An 8,537-nucleotide genomic window follows, 5' to 3' on the forward strand; every position below is an offset into this window, starting at 1 on the left:
CCTTCCACGCGCTACGTCCAACCAGGAAAACTCCGACCTGTCAGGTGTAAAGGAGCAACTTGGACACTCAAGCATGAAGGAAGCATGAGTTAAGTCCGTTGCTCTCCCCAGGTTGGCGGAGGGTGTGTAGAGCCCAGGATCACATTAGATGATTGGCACAGGGGTGAAAAATGGGTTACAAAACCGTGGGATAAGAAATATAGAAAAAAATAATAATAATAATTGCAGATCTGCAAGCCTGCGACAGGTTGCGAGCTTGTAGATCTGCTCATTTTGACGTCTATCCGGTCAATATAGAGTTGCCGTTCATCCATGCGTGTTGGTGTTGTGTATACGTCAGGACTCAAATGTTAAAACAATGTGACAAAAACAAACCTGAGTGTGGGTTCACTACAGACAGTAGACCAGGACGGGACCACGATCAATCTCTAGATCAGCAGCTGTGAATTGTCAAGGAAAAAATATTTTTAGGCAAGTGAAGTGGCCATGGCCATTTACTACTAATCCTTGGAATGTATTCAGAATCATGAAAAACCCCTAGTCTGACATGTTACATGCTACTTAAAGCAAAAGGAAAGTTTGACATTTTTGACTGCCATAGGATGTTAATGGTAGGGTCACAAGAAACCCCTATAAAACAAATTACCCAATACCAACAGGTCAGGTCAGCAAGTGGATTCATTTATAGACAATATACCAAATTTCCCACCCCTTCACCTCGACTGCCGGACTATTTGTATTTTAGACAGTTTCTCATTTATTGTAAGTAAATATTTGAACCCCAGCATTCAAGAATAGCCAAAAATAGCCGATCTACAAGCGCACAACATGTGGCAGCATAGACAGGAACCAAACAGTAAGTAAAGTACCTCATCAAACTGTACTTGTTGATATTTTTGTTTGTTGATTTATTGCTAAGTGGTTAATAAAAACCGTTAAACTTGTGATTTTGTGATGTCCTTCCTTTATGTTGAGGTCTCCAATTCGAGCCACTTGTTGTTTTTAATGACCTTCATGAAGTTGGGCAGGATGCCCCTGTAGAGTCCAAAGAATCCCTCTTTGGCCACAATGTCCCTGACCATTCCACTCAACGACGACTTGTCCGAAGCATCCAGAGAGGCCTGCGTCTGCATGCGTGTGCGTATGAGAGCCAGTGGGTGGCTGGCCAGCTGGCCACAGGTGCTGGACATGGTGCCGCAGCCCAGCAGCACCACCACTCCGGGTTTGGCTGAGTCCGTGGCGTAGCAGGACAGCCACGCGTTCTTCAGCAGCTCGTGCCAGGTCTATTCCAGCATAGGCCAGGGAATGATACCGATCAGGTTTGGAACATAGCCCTTGTAGAAATCCTTGATCCCCTCGTTCTTCAGGATGTTTTTGGAACAATCAAACATTACTTTGTCTTCTTCTTCTTTCATGTATCGTCGTCATATGTCCAGCTCAGTGTCAGAAAGCCACGCCATTGTCTCTGGTCCCAGGTGTTAATTATGTGGTCGGCAGTCTGCTCAGGCTCGCCACACTCGCATGCTGTCTCTGGTCCCACGTGGAAGGACAGGTGTTAATTATGTGGTCGGCAGTCTGCTCAGGCTCGCCACACTCGCATGCTGCGCTGTCTACCAGGCCCCACTCCTTCATAGACGATTTGAAGCGTCCGACCCGGTACGGAGGTGGTTTAGCAGGGTCCAGTGCCGGCGTGGTAGGTGTTCTCCTTCGACTCCGTCTCCCGGGTCTTGGGTGTAGCAGTGCAGTGCAGACGGAGGATGAAGCTGCGGTTGGACAGCATCTCCATTATGAACTTCACCATATGCCGGTCTGGAATTGTCCTTTGCTTCAGGTGAAGTCCACGGAGCCAGACAGGATCATATGCGGCCGTTAAATCAAGCAACACTACTCCTCCTTTGTACTGGCCAGTCTTTCTCAGGGTCAGCCTGGTCTTCATTACCTCCATGGGGTATATGGCGCTCTGTGCTGTGGCTCCAGCCAGAGATCCAGCCATAAACCTTGTGTGTGTCTCCACTACCTGGCCCTCTGTTGTTAGTACTGTTTGTTCATAGGCAAATAATTTGATTGCAGTCTCTGGGGCGATCTTTAAAACTTTTATATTTTTTGTCCCACGATTTTGTAACCCATTTTTCACCCCTGTGTCAATCATCCTGTGATGTGATCCTGGGCTCTACACACCCTCCGCCAACCTAGGGAGAGCAACGGACTTAACTCATGCTTCCTTCATGCTTGAGTGTCCAAGTTGCTCCTTTACACCTGACAGGGGGGAGTTTCCCTGGTTGGACGTAGCATGTGGAAGGAGCACGTTATTCCAACCAGTTCCTTTCCCCTCCATCAGGCGTCCCGGCTGGCCAGGGGGAGGCAGTTTAGAGACCAGGATTACTGCATGTTTTTGTGAGGGTACCTACCCTAGGGGACACGGGGAGAACATGCAAACTCCACACAGAAAGGCCCTTTCGCCAACCCCGCCTTCGGGTATGGGCACTGATGACGCGGAGGAGGAAACACGCCGGCAGCACCCACAGCGCCCCGAGCGGGAATCGAACCCAGGACCTTCTAGCTGTGAGGCGACAGCACTACCAACTGTGCCACCGTGCTCCTCTGGGGCGATCTTGAATATGTTGATGCCGTTGCCTCTCCACAGCAACGTTAATCCCCCTTCTCTGATCATCTGTTTGTAGCCTCCGCAGGGTGATTTTGAAGTTAACCTGCATAAAGACTTTGACCTTGTCCAGAGGTGCAGTGCCGGTACGGGAGACTGCCACGGCCCCAGCAACAAGCTGCTTCCACCAGCATGTTTATTTTTAGATGGATATATTTTATATTGTATATTATGGATATATTGATTTAATCTAGTGATATCGGACCCGATTTCCTTATGCTTTCCTTCTCTATTCCAATTTCACCCACCTTACGGGATGTGGCAATAACAACCAATGACTAGTCTAGTCTAAACTAAGTATGTGTGACCGGTGGTCGATTAAGTCACAAGAAACAATCAATATAACATCATGAGCAACACAGTAATATATATTTAACGTGCACTGTTTAAAGTGCGTGTGCATGTATACTGTGAGACCCAATCATGTCTTTAGCCCACTACGCCACTTGCTTTGGGGAGGTGCAAGTCCTCAATTATACTTTCAAAGGACACTCAGGTTCATGTTTTACCCAGGTAAAAGAGCAATACAGCATAAAGAAACCAGGAAGAAGTCTGACACGAAAACCAGCTCTCAAGGTAAGTATACACATTTATTAAAATGTAGTCCTAATAACATGGGTTCCTAAGACACCTGCTTAAAATACAATAGAAAAATTAATACTAAATCCTAACCAAACAATTAACCAAATAAACAAAACAATCAACTCTTAAAATACGTTACTATCAAAATGTGCAAATTGGCAAAGGAGGGTCAGTCCATATGGTAAAGTGCAGATAGTGTCAGAGGAGAGAAGTCTTCAGAACCTCCTATTCTTCTTGTTGATACTGCGAACACACAAGGACAGGCCGACAGTACATCCGCTCACAATATCTAACACCAACAAATGATAGCAGCCAAAAGGCACACGTCGTCATAACTTGTCCACCACATAAAGGCCACAGAGGGTGTACTTATGGCTAGTCTGCTGAGTCAGTCTGGCTTCCCCTCTTTCAGCGTCTCAAACACAGGTTCATCTGCTGGTTCCCTTGCAGAGTTGCCTCACACCGTCGGCCACACGAGCTATCCTGGCCTGGAGTGGGAATTGTCCTCTCCTCTGTCCAGTACCCCACCTCCTCAAACCTGTCGCCGCACGGACAGAGCTGCTACCTTCCAGACCCGCTTCCTTGCCTCTCTCTTCCCAACTGAGTTTGTGCCTATTTAAACCCCAAGGCCGGCCCAAAGTCATCAGCGTGGCTGGCGCTCATCAGGCAATCAAGGGAGACGTTCAAGAACACAACATTATGCCATTATGCAACGCAAAAAAGAGAAAGAAAAGCACACTTGACCCCTGTCACATATGCACCCCCTGCATTTTAATCTACACAGACAGACAGACAGACCTAGACAGACAGACAGACAGACAGACAGACGCATTTCATATTTTCTAGCGTTGTTGCTGTTATTTGTTACCTTTTGTGTTGCAGCTATTTTTGCTATGGCTTTAATGTCTAACTAGCTGAATTAATGTGTTTAACACTATATACAATATACTGCAACACAACTGACAATAATACAAGTGAATTGGGAGACATGCATAGTGCAGCAATGTTGCGTCATAGGACACCAGCTTGTATTGTTGTGAAGGAATGTGGGTTGTTATTATCCATCCACAATGTGACCATTAAAAGGTGATCATCATTGTTTAACCTATTGTAGTAACTGGTACCAATAGCCTGACTATGCCACCGCCCGCTTGTTGCTGGGGACAGGAGGAAGGTTGCCGTATATTAGATTAGTCTAAAATATAATAATATAAGATTCATTTATAACTGTTCAACTACTGTAACTGACCAACTTCCCCTTTAACAGGAACAATTTACGAGAGGCATTTGTGGAAAACATATAAACACTTTATTTCAGTTTAGCTACACAGTATATTAAAAACTTTAGGGCAATATGTAAGTAAGGCAAGATATGATAATAAAGTGACAAGTGTATGTTTAGCTCTCCTAAAGAAGGGCGGGTCGGCCCGTGTACACAGTTGACTAACTCAAATAAATTAGGGAAAGAAATTGGACAGGCCAAACACCACAACTAACTAAAATCAATAAAACAATAACATGCAGTGCAGGGGGTTAACAAATACACACCAATAAAACCCAAAGGTCCCACAGTGCAGTCCCAAAGGAGAAGAAAGTTCTGCGTGCAGCGGGGCGGACCAGGCCTTTAACAAAGTTACACTGTAACAGAAAATGGAGAAAACACAATTAACACATGCCAGTAGGAAAACAATGAACACATATGTTGGCAGAGCTGCCATTACAGCGATGGACAGAATCTAGATAGCCTGGGAGCTAGCCTGGGAGCTAGTCGGACATCAGGAGGAAATAACAACACAAGGAGGCAGCAGCGTCTGTTCACATCATCCCCGTCAGCTGTACACAACAGAACTGACGAGATGTGTTTATTTGACAAATATATACACATCTCTAATAGGCACTTCCTGTCAAGGATTTGTCACTTCAGAATAAGATAAGATAGTTATTTACAATATAGATCACATTCCAACAGCAACAAGCTGCTTCCACCAGCCTCCAGGGCAAGCGCGACATCGAGGCTGGCAGGAGGAGGCGTCCTCCACTCCAGTCCTCTCCTGCTGCGGATGCAGCTTGGATAGCCCGGGTTCTAGAGATAGTAATCCATCAATACGAAACGTAGCGCGCGGAAACAAGCGATACACGCCTGTGTGTGTGTGTGTGTGTTGGCGTCACGCTGCAATCATAATCGGAAGGTATCCGAACACCGGAGGAGAGCAATCATAATCGGAAGGTATCCGAACACCGGAGGAGAAGAAAGTGCTGCGTGCAGCGGGGCGGACCCGCTGGAGAAAACACAATTAACACATGCCAGTAGGAAAACAATTCAAACCAAACCTACAGTACCCTTACTATAAACTAAACATGCAGTGAATAGAATGTATGTATACTGTTTTACCAGTATCTCAAGGTCTTTAGGTACAGCCAGATCACTTCATTCATGCATGGTCAAGTCATTTGAGGACTGAAATAAACAAATCAATACATTTAAATGGTCAAATAAAACAATGTTGATACAGACTAAAGTGCAAAACCATGGCCAACAGTGGCCAAACAAAAGCCATTAGCAGCATTAGCCCAACAAACACACACACAATGTGGCCTTATTCTTTGTCAATATATTTCACGTATAATATATTTTTTAACCGTTTCAAATAATAATAAGCTGAAACCAACACTATAACTGTATAAAGCTGTATAAAGCAGGTCAATTATTTGAATGAGTTTGAATGAGCTCCAATATGAGAGTAAAATGTTCAGAGGTCAACATGTTGTTTCTAGTGCGGCACTTAAGCTCATATTATGGAAGGTATTGTGCTTCTTTTTGGGGGGGGGGGCGAACATTCTGTATGCTTAAAAGAAAAATTCAGAACAATTCACACACAGCGCTCAATGATGAGGCATTCAAATCCTTGGAAGTCATTACAGTTTTTATAGTGACAGTCCGCCGGTTGAAGGTCATAGACAAGATCATAGAGGCTGCGATTTCCACCGATCGGACCCCCTTTAATATAGTGGTCTCTCTCCTCCCATGTTGGATCGTGGATCAAATAGAAGACCTCCACCATCATAGTCGTCACTAAATCCGGGTGGCCGATCGACCTGGGTGCTGGCATAATCGATGGTCGAGGTCGTGTATTTGGACGCCTTGGCGGGACCACTCTCTATGCCCCCAAGAGATCACGGTCCCTTTGGTGGCATGTTGGTTCATGGGGTCGTCCATATCGCAGACAAGCACATGCACACACCCCAGTTGGAATACATCCCGCTTCTCTTCTCTGCATCCTGCATGTCATACATCCCGCTTCTCTTCTCTGCATCCTGCATGTCATATCTGCATCATATCTGCATGTCATATCTGCATCCTGCATGTCATATCTGCGTCGTACTCTGCATCCTGCATGTCATATCTGCATGTCATCCTGCATGTCATATCTGCGTCGTACAGTTGTAGAAATTTTAAAGCTAGCCGCTGAAAGACAATGATGCTGCGTCCGGTATTGTGCATTTTATGACTAAAGCATGAAACTTCCAGAATATCGTCTACACACCCCAAGGAATGATTTCAGATGTGGAACCACTTTCTGACTGACCTCTGGTGACCTTGAGGGGTCATTGACCTCAGAATTGCATTTTTTGCACGTTTTGCTCCATTATTTTCCACTATAATAATTATTTATGTTTGTTAACACTAGGAAGTCTGAGCAGCCGTTCTGACCGAATTTGAGATTTCAACGTTTATTTTCTTAGCCCATGGAGTCCAGAGAAAGTTCCCCTTGCATGACTTTGTCTAAATATTCGATTGAAATCATCTCTGTTTTTTTTTTCATTTGAAACGTTTTGTAAATATGATTTTAGGCATATATCTCTTACTCAGTCTGACTATAATCGGCCCAATCGACCGCCGTCACCCTTTCTCCCCCTCTCGTCTTTTGTTTGCGCTGCTTGATAATGGTGACGTTAATGGTGATTCCCCGACATTTCCTTTTCACTTGATATCGTTTCGTAGAGAGCGCCTTATATAGCCTTATATAACCAAATGAAAGCCCCAATTCCATAGTTTACATGGTATTTTGAATTTTTTTAAATGAGCAAAAAATGAGCGAGTTATGATCTAAAGAAAAAAGGTGGAGAAAAAAAAAGAGCACACAAACAGACAGCTGGAGATGTTGTTGTTGTTCAAGCCTGCATTCCATGTCCAACGAATTAAATCATATACGTTTGGATGGTTAATTAACTTGGAATTTGTTTATTATTTTGATAAGATAATAGGAATATGAATACAATGATTATCATTGTTATTATTATTATTATTATTGAATGCTCGGTTAGACTCGACCCGACATTTACTTTCCATGAAGCGAGAACGCTTGCCGATGCGCGATACAAAATAAAAAGTGTTTGGAATAATTCCAACCAGATAGACCTCCCGAACCGCTAAATGTTTTGTCAGTCAAAAGAACAGTTCTTTCTGCAAGCGACGTGGAACGTATGTAGGCCTGCTGCTGTGGATGAATTTGTTTCACAGCACAGCCACAGCCTATTCTGGCATATAGGCTAAATATCGCCAGCTCTTTGTCAGTCAAAATAGTTCAGCTCCTTCTTTATCTGTAAACTTTTCTGCAAGCGACCAGATCCGTGGAACTTTCCTTTTTCTCTCTCTCTCTCTCCCTCTCAGGGAAGCATGTAAATGTTCATGAATTCAATAACTGCTCGATGTTATAAACAGCAGCTGAGCTGGGGTTTCTCCTCAACATGCAGTGGCATTTCACGTGTGGAGTTTATTTTTTGTATCACCAGGCTGCAGGCTTTCTATTTAGTGTGCAAGGCTATTTAGCAAGGCTATTTAGTGTGCATTTAGTGTGCAAGGCTTACATCCGGTACATCCGTATGCGCTGATTTCCATACACAACACATACACGATCCGTATCCTCTCCTCACCGGATGTTGAATTCACAGTGCTAACGGCCGTATTCTGAACGATGTTTTTATTAATTAAACTGATATAACAACATAACGTGGCTAATAATTGTTTATTTGGAATGTACTTTGGCTGGTAATTTAGGTAGATATAACGCGACTCACTTGTATAAGTAATTTACCGCGGACAGGCCGCATTTAATGCAATACATTGGCTTTAGTAATGTTGTTAGCTTATAATATTAGCAACTGTAAGCTAACGGCTGGAGGACTACGGACAATCCGGTCAATAACATCATTACACTTAAACATTAATACAATTATGTCATGTTTACATGCCTAGTCAAGCAGTCTGTACATCGCGTGGGGTCACATATAT

The 8,537-nt window shown here is 44.1% G+C and overlaps 1 pseudogene across 1 annotated transcript; it reads right to left on the minus strand.

Moving 5' to 3' along the window:
* Positions 1 to 965: 965 nt before the first annotated feature.
* Positions 966 to 2,789, minus strand: LOC310856559 (mitochondrial adenyl nucleotide antiporter SLC25A24-like; annotated as a pseudogene). The gene is made up of 3 exons: positions 2,585 to 2,789; positions 1,889 to 2,091; positions 966 to 1,388 (listed from the first exon to the last, which is right to left on the minus strand). The product of its transcript is annotated as a mitochondrial adenyl nucleotide antiporter SLC25A24-like (transcript).
* Between the last annotated feature and the right edge of the window lie 5,748 nt (positions 2,790 to 8,537).

Source organism: Protomyctophum parallelum, assembly GCF_964188405.1.
Source record: "Protomyctophum parallelum genome assembly, chromosome: 3".
Classification (NCBI taxonomy): Eukaryota; Metazoa; Chordata; class Actinopteri; order Myctophiformes; family Myctophidae; genus Protomyctophum; species Protomyctophum parallelum.